The sequence below is a fragment of the Cebus imitator genome, unplaced genomic scaffold (assembly GCF_001604975.1).
Source record: "Cebus imitator isolate Cc_AM_T3 unplaced genomic scaffold, Cebus_imitator-1.0 Scaffold85, whole genome shotgun sequence".
Classification (NCBI taxonomy): domain Eukaryota; kingdom Metazoa; phylum Chordata; class Mammalia; order Primates; family Cebidae; genus Cebus; species Cebus imitator.
The window spans coordinates 8,533,541-8,550,178 of record NW_016107400.1 but is presented as its reverse complement, the minus strand read 5'-3'; the positions used below and the strand labels follow the sequence as shown (position 1 = coordinate 8,550,178).

Sequence of the window (16,638 nt, the reverse complement as noted above, 5' to 3'; positions counted from 1 at the left end):
GAGAAAGAAAGAAAGAAAAAGAAAGAAAGAAGAAAGAAAGAAAGAAGAAAGAAAGAAAGAAAGAAAGAAAGAAAGAAAGAAAGAAAGAAAGAAAGAAAGAAAGAAAGAAAAAGAAAGGAAGGAAGGAAGGAAGAAGGAGATCTGAACTCTCAAAGCATGACAGGTCTCAAATTTGCATAATCTAAAAAATTTTCAGGAGTAATTCTGACTACGCTATTTTCAACCGCAGCATTGACACTAGAATCCAATGTCCCTGCAAGAGGGAGCTGCATTCTTTCTAAAGGCTGCTGTAAAGTTAACATGTAATGGTGCATCAAACATGCTCACCACATCGTTGGGCATAGAGGAAGTGCTCAATAAATGTTTGTTGATTAAAGAAATTGAAAAAATAGTAAGAATGGGAATGCTGTTTACTATGTGCTAGACACTGTTCTAAGTTCTTGGCATGTATTAACTCATTTACGCTCATGAGATAATTCATCACGTTTTGCCCCATTTCATAAACATGCTCTTTTCCCTTTTTAAAGGATGCCTTACCTAAGTAGATTTATTTTTTGTAGAGATTTACTTTTCTACTACAATAGAAAACTTTTTGCTTAATGCTAACAAGTCATCAGAATCACCAAACTGAATGATCTTGTAAATGACTCCTATCAAGTAGACAATGAAAATTTTCTAAATTTTTCTGATTTTTTTCAAACTAAATGTCTTGTTTTCATGGAAAAGTTATAGGACAAAGCACTAGCGCTACGTTACTATTCCAGGATCTTATCGTAAAACACATTGTACACAAAACAAAATTCCAAGATTTTAAAATGTAATGACCACAAAATAAGAAATATAAAAACTGATTTCTATCTAAAGACAACTTAAAATTCCGAAGAATAATATTTTAAAGATTTGTCTTGGATGCATAAACACACCTTTAGCCAGCGCACTATACTGATTCTCATGTATAAAAATGGGATGCTACTCTGTTTTAGGTACCATCTTAAATTTCTAAGACTGAGACCACCACCATGCATATACCCCTCTCTAGAGCAATTACAGCACTCTAGAGATTCCTGGTCTGATGCTGGGTACCACTTCTGATGCCCTGTGTCCCACACCAAAGCTATCATCAGTTCATCAGCCAGAGCACACAATTCCTGATGGCAGGTAGAAGAAGGAGCATCCTTCTTCTAGATTGCCTTCTCTCCTAAAAGCTATGACCCCCTCATCAAGAACCCGAGGGAGTCTGAATCAGAATAAGCCTAAGAAATAGTTCATTCAAATGTTTTCTGAGAGTGGCGAACACAGACACCCAGAAAGGAAAGGCATTTGCTGAAGGTCACACAACAAATGAGTGACCCCTGTGGACCCAGAACCCAAGCCTCCTTGTGGCGAAGTTTTACATGACTGTGTGCTGACTTTCTCAAACTATTCTCCCCTTCATGTGTGATGATCCTTCCTTCAGCTGCATCAAAATCCAAAGATAGGGAAAGGCTACTTCAAAGAAGTGAAGGGCCCATCGAAGAGGAAGATTGGAGAGTCATTTAGTTAAGTTATACACTTCCAGTTGGCTCCAACTTGAGACCTCTCATGAATGTTCCAAATGAGATGATGTACTTAGTTATATGCTAACTTGATAGGTAGAAGAAAAGGTGCATTCCAGGAGAGGGACTAGGGTGAGGCAAGTGAAGCACCTAGGGCACAAAACTGAAAGAAGTCTGGTCCTGAGGATAAGAGCCCCCATTCAGTGCTACACCTTAGGCATTTCACTGTCCTCATTATGGTTCCAGCCCTGGTGTATCCTACAGCCTCACACGTGAGTCCTGCAACTGGCCTTTGGTGTGTGACTAATGCACATATTCAAAATAAATCTAATCATCATGTAAACAGTGTGACTATAATGCATCACATTTTTATTACTGAAAGCATTAAATGTAAGCAGTGGACAGATGCTACTATTTTATAACCTTGTTTTCACACGTCATGATTTTTTAATATAACGAAAGCCTCAAAAATGGAAGTGCCCTGTGTGTCTCAAAAATTGAGATATCTCGAAGCACAGAAATACTTTCTTTTCCCTCTGGAGTCTGCTTTGGACTTAGATTCCTCAGCCCCTTGCTTCCCGTCCTCCTTCTTCAGTCCTAAAACTGCACTTTTGGCCACAACCCCCGCAACCCCCAAACTCCTAACTTCCACAGCCCCTTCCCCATCACCTTCCAAATCTGACCCCTTTCTCCCTCACCCCTCACCTCCTCCCAGGGATGTCTTCTTGCAGTTCTGTTTAATGTGCTCCCTCCTTGCATCACAAAGAATTTTGTCTCTAGGGTTGTGGAGCTCCGTGTAGGGATGCCTATGGGGCTTCATGCATAATTAATAACAATTCAGCTACATATGTTTTCTATTAGCAATTCAGTCTCTTTCAGGATTTTTAAAAACATACTTTGCAATTCGCCAAAATTCTGAGAGGCATTTAAATAGGAAAAATTCATAAAAGCACAGAATGTCTGAGGTTTCTGGAAGGAGGCTTTAATGAAGAATTGCTCCCCAGAGGAGCATTTCCTGAAATGCATTCTGCTCTGTACCACAAGTTTCTCCAGATGAGTAGGAGACTAAATAGCAAGTCTCCTCAAAAACAATGTCAATGGAATGCATTTTTTAAAAAATGGTCCCAGGTTACCATAACAACCAAGGTTTCAACATCATGTTGACTAACTGCAAAGTGATATGATCAGGAAGACCAGAGCAGAGAACAAAAGTATCAGGTTGCTATAGCAACTGGATATACAGAACATGGGGTTGTTTCAATAGGGAAGTTTTCAATGCAAAAGTACGTATAAAGTATCCTTTTAGGGTGAACGACCACCCAGGAAATTTTTACCTTACCTGAGAACTGTTCCATCATTTTCTTGTTCACCAAAACTCTGAGATTCTGTATCAGTTAGCTATTGCTGTATAATACACAGTCTGAAAATTTAGTGCCTTTAAACAACAGCCATTTATGTATCTTATAAGTCTGTGGGTTGGCTGGGAAGTTTTGCCAAACTGTGCCAAGTGCAGGTTATGATTATCTGGGCTATGCTCACAGGATTTCAGCTGGGCTTGTTCTGACGTCTACAGCTGGGAGCCGGCCACTATTAGAAGGCATCAACTGCCATTACTTGACTTTGTTCCATGTAGTCTTTCATCCTCCAGCAGGTTACCCTGGATGTGCTTTTATGGAGGAGCAGGTTCCAAAAAAAAAAGCCGAATTTCAGAAGACCTGTTGGTGCCTAGACTGAGAACTAGTAAGTGATCACTTCCACCACCTTCTATTGGCTAAACCAAGGCATATAGACAGCCCAGATTGACAAGGTAGAGAAACAGATACCATTCTTGTTGGGAGAGGCTGCAGCATCCCATTTTAAAGAATGTGGGTGCAGCGCCTCACGCCTGTAAGCCCAGCAGTTTGGGAGGCTGAGGCAGGTGGATCATTGTCAGGGGAAGCAGCAATGGAGGAAGGGTTTACCGTGTGCCTACATAAACTGGTTATAAGTAATGTATAAAAGAAATCAGGAACAATAAACTGTGGAAGGTTGTGGAGGCCTCTGGGAATGACGGCCTCTCTATTGCCAGCATGTTCCCAGGAAAAGAGTGACCTAAGCTCTGATATTCTAAACCTAGTGCCCAAGGACATAACACTCCCTTGAAGCACTGGAATGTAATCAGTTTATGTGGACACACTGTAAACCCTTCCTCCATTGCTGCTTCCCTCAACAGATCACTCGAGCCCAGGAGTTTGAGACCAGTCTGGGCAACATGGCGAGACTCTGTCTCTACAAAAATACAAAAATTAGCTGGCATGGTGGCTACCCTGAAGGCTGAAGCAGAAGGATCACTTGGACCCAGGAGATTGAGGCTGCAGTGAGTTCTGACTGTGTCACTGCCCTCCAGCCTGGGCAACAGAGCAACACCCTGTCTCAAACAAAATACGTAAATAAATAACCTAGATATAGGCAGGAGTGGAGAACTGGGGGTCACTTTTGCAAACAATTTATCAAGATGCCAACATTTACATGTAAAACACCCTTGAAATCATGCACTTAAGTTGGACATGCAAAAGTCAAACAATTCACCTACATGTTAAAAGGCTTCCAGAGAGCAAAACAATATCAAAAAAGCCCAAAATATAGCTCGTATGTTAGATACAGCTTTCAAGAATGTATTTTCAGGATTTTTGCTTGTTTTTTAATTTCATTCCCTTTCTTTAAAACTGAAAAGTCAAGCGACCACTTGAGCCCCAAAGGGCATATAATTGAGGTTGGAGATGAAATTGCCTGAAATGTTCATTCACCTGCTGATGGAGAGAGAAAGTTTAGGGAGGTGATTAAAAGTGTGGACTTCAAAGTCAGATGGCTTAGGTTCAAATTTTCTTTCACACTCTGACTGGTTACGCAAATGTGGGGAAGACCCTTGATGTCTATGATGCTCAGAACCCTCACCTGTAAAATGAAGCTAGAATATCACTCTATTTTATTGATCCTAAGACTACTTTTAACTTTTTAATATAGCTGGCATTTGCTGTACCACATCATTGATGCCATGTCACAGTCAAATATAAAATAGTTTTGGGCCGGGCGCAGTGGTTCACACCTGTAATCCCAGAACTTTGGGAGACCTAGGCAGGTGGATCATTTGAGGTCAGGAGTTTGAGACCAGCGTGGCCAATTTGGTGAAACCCCATCTCTACTAAATATACAAAAATTAGCTGGGCATGGTGGCACAGATCTGTAGTCCCAGTTACTCAAAAGCTGAGGCAGGAGAATCGCTTGAACCTGGGAGGCAGAGGTTGCAGTCAGCCAAGATTGCACCACTGCACTCCAGCTTGGGTGACAGAGAGAGAGACTCAGTCTCAAAAAAAAAAAGTTTTGTGTCCTACAACTGGTGGCATCGTAGGATCACTGAATGTGACAATGCCTTCCTTGAGGCATTAGGTTAATCTATGTGGACTGATTAGAACAATATCTGTCCCCAGTAAGTTGGCAGTAAATGTGAATTCAGAGGAGGAGGATAATACACCTTCGGCATACATGTCACAGGGTTGAAGAGGTAGATATGCAAAGTATGTGCATTCAAGTTGTACACAGTTTGAACATTTGAAAGTGAAGCACAGTCTATGTCTGTTCCAGGATTGCATTAGTCTGATCTCATGCTGCTAATAAAAACATAGCCAAGACTGGGTAATTCATTAAGGAAAGAGCTTCAGTTGACTCACAGTTCCACATGGTTGGGGAGGCCTTACAGTCATGGTGGAAGGCAAAGGAGCAAAGTTATGTCTTGCATGATGGCAGGCAAGCAAGAGACAGCATGTGTAGGGGAACTGCCCTTTATAAAACCATCAGATCTCATGAGTCTTATTCACTACCATGAGAACAGCATAGGAAAGACCCACACTCATGATTCAGTTACCTCCCACCAGGTCCTTCCCATGACACCTGGGAATTATGGGAGCTACAGTTTAAGATTTGGGTAGAGACACAGCCAAACCATATCAGGGATGGTGTCTTTTCTGGAGATGTGAAGAAAGCTGAACTTCCCTAATTATTGGTTAGTGCCAGCAGCAATTTTTCCTTACTTTATTTAATTCAAACCTGGGAGGACAATTTCATCTGCCCAAGTTACTAAAGAGAAAACAGAATCAGCGAGGAGACACAGGGGTGGTTGGGGTGGGGAGTGGGAATACCACACTTAGGGTCACAAACTCAATAAGTGGAAGAGAAAAGTTACACTCAATATCTTTATGAATCCAACTTATTTTTAGTCATCTCCCTTGGGACATGAACTAGCAGAGAAGGAGAACAATTGATGATGCTATTATTTTTGTGTTCAGAATTTATGTGTTCAAAATGAGGAGGGGCAGCGAATCAGTGCTGATTCAGAACTTCTCTCTAGGAGGTGGTTAGAAGAAGCTATTTGGTTGGACTCAGGGCTGGAGACTTGTCTGAAAATAATATTTGCACAGGAAGCACACTTAGACATTTTATTTTTATTTCAATTACATTTTGTTTGGAGGAGATGTGGAAGTGTTAAGTAGAGATGATGAGGGACAAGCCACCCCTCTGGGCAATCTGGGCAACTGGTGCAGCCTAAAAATGGTGCTTAATCCCCTCTACCCCTCAAATTCCCATGCGTTTATAAGGACCTTCCTACCCGATCTAGCTTTTGGGAGCCTCCATATGTCTTTATCTGTGTCTACAGTCCTGTTCCACAGCACAGACCCTGCCAATGATTATTTACTACATAAAATTTGCTAATGCCTACACAATCCCACAGGAATCCATTCCATATATAGAATCAATGTCCACAGAACAGACATTCCTGAGCATGGCCTGCAAAGGGATCTCCTTCCTTTGGTCATAGAAAGAATGTAGAGTGAGGCTCTCATTCTAAAGTGAGACTCAAGAAATCATGTGGAATTCTGCGGTGCCAATTAGGCAAGAAGAATTCAGCACTTTATTCTAGCTGCCCTTCTGCAAGTGCACGCTGTCTTTCTGCAATTAACCTTTTGAGTGTCTCAACACCGCAGCTGCTCATGGGGAGTCTCATTCACCTGAACCATAGATTCATGTTAGGAATCACCCAGGTTTCTTGCAGATGCTCAAAGAATGAGTAGATGGGAAAGGGGAAGAAAAGAAGAAAGGGAGCAAGGAAGAGAAGGAAAGAAGAAGGAAGGGACTGAACAAGGAACAGATTAAAACTTTCTGCCTTTGTTCATTTCTTATGTAGAATGGTTCGTTTCCTCAGATAGCAGATAGTACAAAACGATGCAGTGATAATATTCTTGCTCTCAAGAACAGTATTAAAATACTCCATCTCTCTTGCAAGAGAATATTCTTCTTCCCACTTCTCTTTACAAATTCTTTTTTTAAGAATTTTGGGCCAAGAAAAATCAGTTTTATATGATAGACATGTAGGACTTCCTTTATCTAATAACTAGCTCACACCCCTTGTATTGTTTGTAAAAACTTTTACCATCTCTACTTTTTACAGGTGTTCATGTCCTAAGCACAGCACTTGCAAGGCAAGTCTTCTATTGAGTGGTCTTGCTTGTGCCTTGCATTTTAGGGTTCACAGTGAAGACCACTCTTCTCTATGAGATTATAAAGATATGGCATGTCATGCAATGGGCAGCTGCATGGATCTCACAACCATCTCTTTTGAGTAGCGTAATGCCATGAAAATGGGCAGACGTGTGCCATTAATGTATATGAGATGTAGACAATTACCCTGATTTGCTCTTTTCTATCACAACTAAGAAGCCAGTGCAAGGTTTTGGAAGTTGATCTCTAATTTTCCTCTATCTGAACTTTTCAATTTAGGTTATCAGTAGCTTAAGGTGTGATTCACTTCTTACTTATGTTTGATCTCCTGTGTCTAGGCTGGTGTACCGAGGTTAGAAACTAGGAGCTGTCCATAAATGTTGAAATTCATGCACATCATTTTGTCTCCTCTTTATCACTTACTTTGTGGTTTAGTCTATGCTGACTGCCCGGCCTTACTGGACTATATTTTATTTTTATCTTTTCTTTTTTACTTTTATTTTGAGTTCAAGGGTACAAGTACAGGTTTGTTACAAAGGTAAACCTGTGTTGTGGGGGTTACTTGTACAGATTATTTCAGCACCCAGGTATTAAGCCAAGTACCCATTGGTTATTCTTCTTGATTCTCTCCCTCCTCCCACCTTCCACCCTCCAAAAGGCGCTGGTGTGTGTCATTCCCCTCTGTGTCTCCATGTGTTTTTATCATTTAGCTCCCACTTATGAGTTAGAACATGTAGTATTTGGTTTTCTGTCCTGTGTTAGTCTGCTAAGGATATCAGCCTACAGCTCCATCCATGACTCTGCAAAGGACATGCTCTCATCCTTTTATATGGCTGCATAGTATTCCACAGTGTACATTTACCACATTTTCATTATTCAATCTATCAATGATGGGCATTTGGGTTGATTTCATGTCTTCGCTATTATAAATAGTGCTGCATTGAATATTTGCATGCACATGTCTTTATAATAGTATGTTTTATATTCCTTTAGGTATATACCCAGTAATAGGAATATTGGGTCAAATGGTGTTTCTCTCTTTAGGTCTTTGAGGTATCATATGAAAAAAAGCTAAAATACATTGGTCATAAAAATGCAAATCAAAGCCACAGCGAGATACCATCTGGAATGTATTTTAGTTCAACCTCAAATTCACTTTGCTGGTGGTGATAGCCACATAATTAACACTACAATCCCTGCTGCTAGGACTAGGAAAGCTCCTGGGCTTTCCCAGTCCTGGCCTATACCATGAATCATATCTGAATTACTCTGGCTGACTTCAAGTCTCTCCTTAATCTGGTCTTATGTACCCTATGTTTTTCCCACCAGTCCCAAAATCCCCCGGGACATATGCATGCTTCACTGTGGCTTCTGCATGATATTCGGTTCTCCCTCTGGGCCTTAGCTCATGGTCTACCCCACACCCAGCAAGCCTCCCTTCTACCCTCTAGACCCTAAACATCTTACTAATCATTAAGACAGCACTGGAAACTTTTTTATTTTTGGTTAGGGATTAAAGATAACTAACTTTTAAAAACGGAGTTTAGTTTAAAAGATTTCCATCATCTCTTGCAAGAGTGGAAGATTTGGCTACACTGCCCATTCCCTCCTGTATGACAATTATTGGAGACAGTGAACAACGGCTGGCTTCTTAAATAGGGTCTGTGCTATCTGGCTCACCTTAGTTCCCACCATGCCGACGGCACATATGTGGACACTAGCACCATTCACTCATTTATGTTACCTACCTAGCTTCTTATATATTTCAGTCGTGAATCCAAATGACTCCCTAAGATCTCATTTAAGGCCATTTCCTCCAGAAAGTGTATCCTGACAGTGTTTTAGTTGTGTCCCTGAGGGAGTAGGGGATGTTAATTACCAACATGAATGTGCGAATTTACTGGAGTTTACTAGTTACCCTAGGCATTGCGGCATCTGGAGGTGCATGACTGGCATCCAAACAACACTCTGTGCCCTTAGCCCATGCAATCAGCTAGGACGTTCCCCACAAGCGAAATGCTGCATCAGATGCCCTTTAACATGTTTGCCAAATCAGCTTAATATGGTTCTGTGAGCATCTCACCTACTCAGTTTCTTTATTTTTTTTTTAAGAGACAGGGTCTTCCTCTGTCACCCGGGCTAGAGTGGAGTGGTGCAATCATAGCTCAATGCAGCTTCAAACTCCTGGGCTCAAGCACTCCTCCCATCCAGTCTCCCAAGTAGCTAGGACTACAGGTGTGTACCATCACACCTAGCTAATTTGTAATTCTTTTTTCAGTGTCACTATGTTGGCCAGGCTGGTCAACTCCTGACTTCAAGTGATTCTCTCACCTCAGCCTCCCAAAGTGCTGGGATTACTGGTGTAAACCACCATGTCCAGACTCATTTTCTCCTTATCGCCCATCTCATGACAAGGCTGAGCATGGTCTCTTTAGCTGAAAATGAATGGGACAGACAGGGAACAGACAGAGACTATAATTCAACCAATGGAAAGGGCGGGGGAAGAAGATGTTGGAGATGATAGAGATGCTTAGATCAAGCTCTGGGTTACAAGAGAAAGTCAGACTTTCCCAGGAACTCTGGGAAGTATGGAGAGATTCATGAGTGAGCTCAGCAGAGGATACAAGAATATCCTGGCATCGGCAGCACAAGAGCAAAGTATGAATCTTGGCAGCAAAAATCATGGCAGGGCAAGAATTTAGAAAGTTTATTCTGTTCTTTGACCAAGTATTGGTTAAAAGGAGAGTAGTTGAAACTGTAACCAAAGGAGGCATATGCTTCCAGAAGTACCTCAAGGAAAAATATTGCAAGTAATAGTAGTAGCTGTTGGATTGGGCTCTAAAGTGAAGGCTGGAGAGATTCAACCAGTTAGCATGAAAGTTGGTGATAAAGTTCTTCTCCAAGTTTGGTGCCAGAATGTGCAGTGAAAGTTCTTCTCCCAGAATATGTGGGCACCAAAGTGGTGCTAGGTGACAGGTATTATTTCTTATTTAGAGATGGTGACATTCTTGGAAAGTATGTAAGCTAAAAGAGATTGCTATTGAAATAGCATCAACATGAGCTCATACATTCCACTGAAGTTCTGAAATCCTTCATCATGTAAGTAATTTGCGTGCCTCCCTTTTATAAAAAATGAATTATATCTAAACAAAAAACTATATCAATAGTACATGATGCATGACAATGAAAATGAATCTGAGATAGAGGAAGGTAGGCAAGGATGCAGGCATCTGGCCAAGGTTCAGGTTCAACTGTCTCATCCCTGGGGTCAAAAAGGGGTGAGGAAGGCAAAATAGAGACCTATTTTGTCACTTGATTGACAGCACTCAATACATTATCACGGCAGAAATCTAGATGAGAAGAACAGGTGACTCCCATTGATTAAAGTTTAATGTTCCATTCACAGTGCCAAGCACTGCTGACAAAATTATGACTACCCCATTTTACAGATGAGAAGACTAAGGCCCAGAGGACATTAAAAGGCACAGCAGAATTGGATCCATGAGTTGAACCAGCTATGTCTGACTCCAATGTGTCTTTCTCTAAATGTTCTGTGTTGGAAGAAATTGGGTTAAATTTGGACTTGGGGAATGCAGCTCTGAGACAGACATGTAATGGCTGAATAACAGGCATGTGCTGTTTTAGCCACTCAATGTTCATGAATCTTTTTCTCCACTTTTAGCCCACATACTTCAGGTAGAACTCCATCAGCAACTCCATATGGTAGACCACATGATATAGGATAGCCAGAATATTTCATCACCCTGGCCATGGAATGATTCATTTCAGGATGAGCAGGTGACCTAAATCAGTCCAACTAGGGTGAATCTTGATATTTATAGGAGCCACTAGGAGAAAAGCAAACAAACAAACAAACAAAAACAAAAACAGAAAAACACGCTCCTTTTCCCTATAGAACTTGAATGGAAGAATTTGAAGATAAAGTTGCTGGTTCCAACTTGCCACTATGAGATTACATTTGGTCAGAGAATGAAGTCAGCACACATATCTGAGCCCTGAGATGGAAAAAAAAAAGAGAGAGAGAGAGAGAAACTGAGAAACAAAGCCTGATGACATTATTTGAACCCCTGAGTCAAGCTGCACTTAGAGATGGAATAATTCATCCTTTTCACGTTCCTGAGCTAGTAAACTCCCAGTCACTTAGATTAGTTTGGTCCGGTTTTGTGACACTTCCAATGAGAGTCCTACATTAATTCTGGACAAACAGCAAAGTCAAAAGTAGGCCAAGTGTCACAGTTTCTGGACAGAATTCTTAAATCTACCCTCCTTCTGATCATAATTGTTCCTGGTACTCATGTGTAGCCAAGATGGGGGTGGAAGTCAAGGAGACCGTGAAGAAACAAGAGATGTGGAGACTAGGAACTTGGTAATCCTGGCTATTCTCTGCCATGACTAACACTGCACTGGAAGCCAGGACCACGCTGTTCAGCAGTAAGTACATGCTGTATAATTAGCAATCTCCCGTTAGAGGAAGACAAAGTGTTTTCCACAGTCATTCCTAACTAATTTATTAGTGCTTTTGAGATGGCAAAGAGGCATCTGGCTAAAGTAGTCTGTGGAAATAATTTAATTAGATTGATAAAAAAAATAAGAAGGAAGATAAGAAGAACTTTGACAAGTTTCTACATCAAACACTGTTCAAAATACTGCATCACCGTGGGATTGGGATGTGTGTGCATTTTGCCATGAATTTGCTCAGAAACCAGTAATAGAAAAGAAATAAACAAGCCCTTTAGAAGATGGGAACATGTAATAAGTGAGATTCCTCAAAGATCAAAGACAGCATTTGTCTTACTAAACATCCTTATAAAATACTGAGGATTCACTGTAGAGCAAAAAACTTCAATGTGTGGATAGCAGTGAATTCTTCCAGCTAGTGAGATGCCACAGAAACTGGAATCATTAGCCAATCACCAATTACTGACATGTTAATTACAAAATCCCAGCCAATGAATTACAGGGTGGTACTTGAAACTATCCTGCTGTTGTGAGCATTTCTCGACCGAAGAGAACTAGAAACTGCTGCTTTATGCCTCAATGTGGTATCTGAGAGAAGAAAGAACATATATGAGGTGCTCAATCATTATAAAAGTTTTTATACCAGATTTCAGATGACCTTGGCCATCTCCCACCTGAATGGGTGATTGGAGAACTATGTTGAGAAACAGTCCCAGTCCCTGTCACAGCTCAGTGTCAGTGCAAAGATTGATGAGCAACGTCTGCTATGGAAAAACAAGCAGAGGGCAGTGCAAGCATGACAAGTATCTGAAGACTATAAAATGTTGAGCTGTTGGAGAGCAAGAAGCAAGGTGGTCAGACAGCAGTGTGTTTCAGCAACTCAGTGGCCACCAGGAAGTCCCTGGAGCAAGGTAGGAAGACGAGCTGGTGCAGAGTTAAAATTAATCTGGTGGCAAAGCTTTCAATTAATGTATTCTTGCTATTCATCCCACTTGCCCAGCCATGGACACTCCATAGACTCCAATAAAAGGACAACATAGGTCAAGCTTGAATGACTGCACCTGCTTCCTGGGGCTTCTGAGTCCTCTCACATTTTAGAAAGCTTGAGCAGTCATCCAATCTTCCTTCAGGGGCAGGTCTGGAGTTTCTCTGATTTGGCCATAAGGAAACCCGTAATGCATGGACTCAGGGTTCTGACAACAATAAAGATATTAAAATGTGTTCACCTTCCTGGAGTAACCCATTTAATCCTATCAAAATCCCAGTGAATTGTTATTATGATTACAATCAGGCTAAAAGCGTTCATGCGTTCTGTCTGCTTCACACAGTCAGGGGAGGGTGAAGACGGAAACCTGGCAACTATTAGTCGTGCTGTTTACCAATGAATTAATGAATGACTTGAGAGAAAGATTTTAATTCTCTCTCATGTTTTCTGAGCAGGACAGTGGCCTTCTACCTTGGTTAATTAATTTGGGTTTTGTCACCCTAGTTTTTGTACCATGCCTATTTTTTCAGTATAGGACCCTCTCCGCTCTACTTTAGTTCATTCTTAGGCACAAAAGATAATGTTTTGTGAAAATGGTTCTGCCTTTTCTGGCTTGGTGATTTTCTGTAAATAAACCATATGTCACATGCTATGATCAATATTCAAGAAAAAGAGAGAGAGGCAAAAAGAGAAGAGGGGAGGGAAGAAGGCGGGGGGACAAAGGAAGGGAAAGAAAGGAGGAAGGGAAAAACAGCCCAACAAAATACAGCCTCCACTCATGTCATCCTAAACCCCTGAACCTGACACTATGACAAGGCCTCTCCCCCACCTCCACTCTTCCATGGCCTTTTCACAGGTCCCAGGTTCTACCTACGCCTCATTCTTTGAACCTGAGTCTTAGGATCGCTTCTGTGGGTTTCCCTGCTCCATCACAACTTGAACTCATCTTCTGAATCATATTCTTCTCACCTCCCTTGGCAAGGTGTGACCCTCAGGCCTCCCACCTCAGTCCAATTCTTCAAAGCCAGAACCCATATTCTCCCCAGCCCCCAGGTTGAAACTGGGACAATGAGTGGGGCCAGGAAAATAATCCTGCCTTGACACTGGCTCATTTGAACTGATGGTCAGGACACCAGGAGCCAGTTCAGCAGTTCTGCTTCTACAACCCCACCCATTCCCTTTCCCTCTCTGGGCCTGTTTCCCCATCTGCCCCAGAAAGGGGCTAAGTCAGGTGTTCTGACGACATTTCCAAAGCCAAGACTCCAGAATCATCTGCTTCGCTGTGGGATAAAGCAGAGGCAAAGGATACAACAGAACCAATTTCTAGCTGCATAGATTCACCTCTGCGCTGGGGAGTGAGAGTGGGCAGCGGAAATGCAGCGATTCTTTAGCACTGGCCAAGACATGATGGAAAGGAAAGAATCCTGTAATCATGAAGCAGGAGAGAGCACAATCCATTAAGACCTTTTAGCCACAGCCTCCACGGAGCTGTTCAACCCCTGCTGTGCCTGTGAGCCATGTCACCCCCAGTGTTCTCAGCCAAGGAGCTCTCTCCTGCTGGCCTCTTTAGCTCACTTGTGTTGCTGCCCTGCCCCAAAGTCCACATTTAAGCCAACCAAAAAGCCTGCAGGAAGTAATGCAATCTAAAAATATTACCATCACTTTGGGACTTGATTTCTTTTTCTTCTTTTGACAAATGGAAAATCTCCAGGGGTTGTTCTGAGCTGATGCCCAGATAGTGCTCAAATAACAGGCAATGGTGCAGCCCCTGGCTCAGCTCCTTTCTCTAACAGATGAGGAAATTAAACTTCAGAAAGGTCTGGTCACTTGCTAAGAATCACACAGCCACAATTACAAAGCTCAGAGAACATCTATAATTCAAAGCTCTAATGGGGCTGTTTTCCTTGCAACAGCTTGTGTTGCCTCCTAATTGGCACAATCTGACTACTCCATCAAGACCTGATTAAATCTCAGAGAGGACTTCTCAGATTGCTGTCAAACTCAATTTTAATTCTCTCTCATGTTTTCTGAGCAGGACAGTGGCCTTCTACCTTGGCCCCAGTAAGATGTTTTCTGTAACTCCTGTAATACACTCCACAGTAAGATGGAGGCTTTACCTGGCCCAGACCTGTATCTCTCTTCTTCACACAGGCAGATGCAGGTTCAGCTCTACCTGCCTGACCACCACAAAGGCAAGGAAAAGGAATGCTTGGCAAGAAATTTACCAGCTTTTAGAGTGACACATGTCACTTCTTCCTACATGCCTTTGGTCAAAACAGTTGTATGGCCATGCCTGAGTTTCAGCAGGTGGGGATGATCCTACCATGTACCCTGGGCAAGAGAAGCAAGTGCCTGTGAAGGGCTCTACCTTTACCCACAGAAAGGTGTTTGCTCTCTTCTTTAGCAGAGAACCTTGGATAAGCTTGGATAAGTTACCCAACCTCCCAGAGCCTTGGTTTTCCCACCTTTCAAGTGCAGGTTGAGTACCCCTTATCCAAAATGCTTGGGACCAGGAGTGTTTCTGATTTTGGATATTTTCAAAGACTGGAATATTTCCATCACATCCTTACTGATCATCCGAAATCCAAAAATCCAAAATCCAAAAATCCTCCAATGAGCACTTCCTTTGAGCATCATGTTGACACTCAGAGTTTCAGATTTGGGGGCATTTGGGATTTTGAATTTGGGGATTTGGGATGCTCAATCTGGACCAATTTTAGAAGGTCACAGTTAAGATTAAATATGACAATAGAATGTGAACTACTCCACAAAGTATACCTATCCAATTATAAATATGAATATGTTTTAAAATACTAATAATGATACAGATGTTGAACCTGTCATTCATTGCTAGGATATTTACATAACAGAGAATGCTGAACTGAGTATAGGTTATCTGCATTATCATGAAAAATTTTAAAAAGCAACAGATAAACAAATGCCTATGTGTCATAGTTCATTATTGTGGGAAATACAATGATGTCCTTTGTGATTTTTTTAGGAGGTTGGGAGGATGGCAGTGACAGGGAGAAGCTCTGTCTACTGAATAAGAGAAGAGGCTGCTGATAGCACCTGCCAGTGAGCACGCATTAGGTAAGAGCAGTCAGAAACATCCACCTCACACTAGAGAAAAGAGCACTGTCTAAGCTTCCAGCTTTGCTGCCCTGCCACGGTTCTCTGAGCACCTCTGTGCCCCTGGCTCCTGACTATGGGTTGGTGGGACCCATACCCACCATCCCATCCTCAGCTCAGACTCTCTTGGAACTTTGGGGTTGATTACTATGAAAATAATGACCTGGTGCTGACCCACTCCAGCACCCAGTTCTTATCTTTCCATTTCATTTTGCTGAAGACAGCCATTCCTCTTGCACCAATGGATTTCTGACCAATAGTTCTCAAAAACTTCCAACCTGGGCTATTGGCCACTGGTTCTGACACTGAACCACCTACTTCCCTGGTCCCTTGATAGAAATTGACAAGGATTCATGGGGCACAGACATTTAGCCCTTGTGTTATTAGGTAAACTGAGGCAATTGGGAGGGGAAGTTAATTTGAATGGAGGAGAGTTGGCTTATTTGTGAAAAACAAGGAATCTTAATGCAGTCTCTCTCTCTCTCTCTCTCTCTCTCTCTCTCTCTCTCTGTTTCTCATGGAATTAAGGATACATTACAATGTAAGTCCAGCCTGTCAGGTATGGTGTTGTGCTTATACCCTGAGGAGACTGTTATCAAATGTCCAGTGAGCCTGAACCATGCAGACAGGCAAGCCAGGTCATTGAGGACCCTTGGCCCAAATTGCAAAGCTTCACTGCCAAAATGAATTATGTCCATCAGACAGCTAGTGTGCTACTTCGTTCTGGTCAATGTATATTCACCCAATGTGAGCTACAATATATCAGCATATTACTCATCCCAAAAGTACTAAAAGGAGAGGAAAGAAAACAGAGCTTCCATATACACCCACATGCGATGGTTCTACAAAATGGAAGATATTTAGCCAAGGGATAGTGACTAGCTTTACAGGATTTCAAGATTTTCAAATAAGAAGTCTGAGGATTATTACATGGGAAACTGTTCTTCAAAACTATATGCACTGCTGGAGATCACT

General features: G+C 41.9%; 1 protein-coding gene and 1 pseudogene across 1 annotated transcript in view; one reads left to right on the top strand and one right to left on the bottom strand.

Annotated features, from left to right (window-relative positions):
* The window catches only part of HS3ST4 (heparan sulfate-glucosamine 3-sulfotransferase 4), a 434,722-nt gene that overhangs the window by 54,621 nt on the left and 363,463 nt on the right, over positions 1-16,638 (bottom strand). The gene's annotated exons all lie outside the window — the stretch shown is intronic.
* On the top strand, positions 9,750-10,095 carry LOC119472097 (annotated as a pseudogene).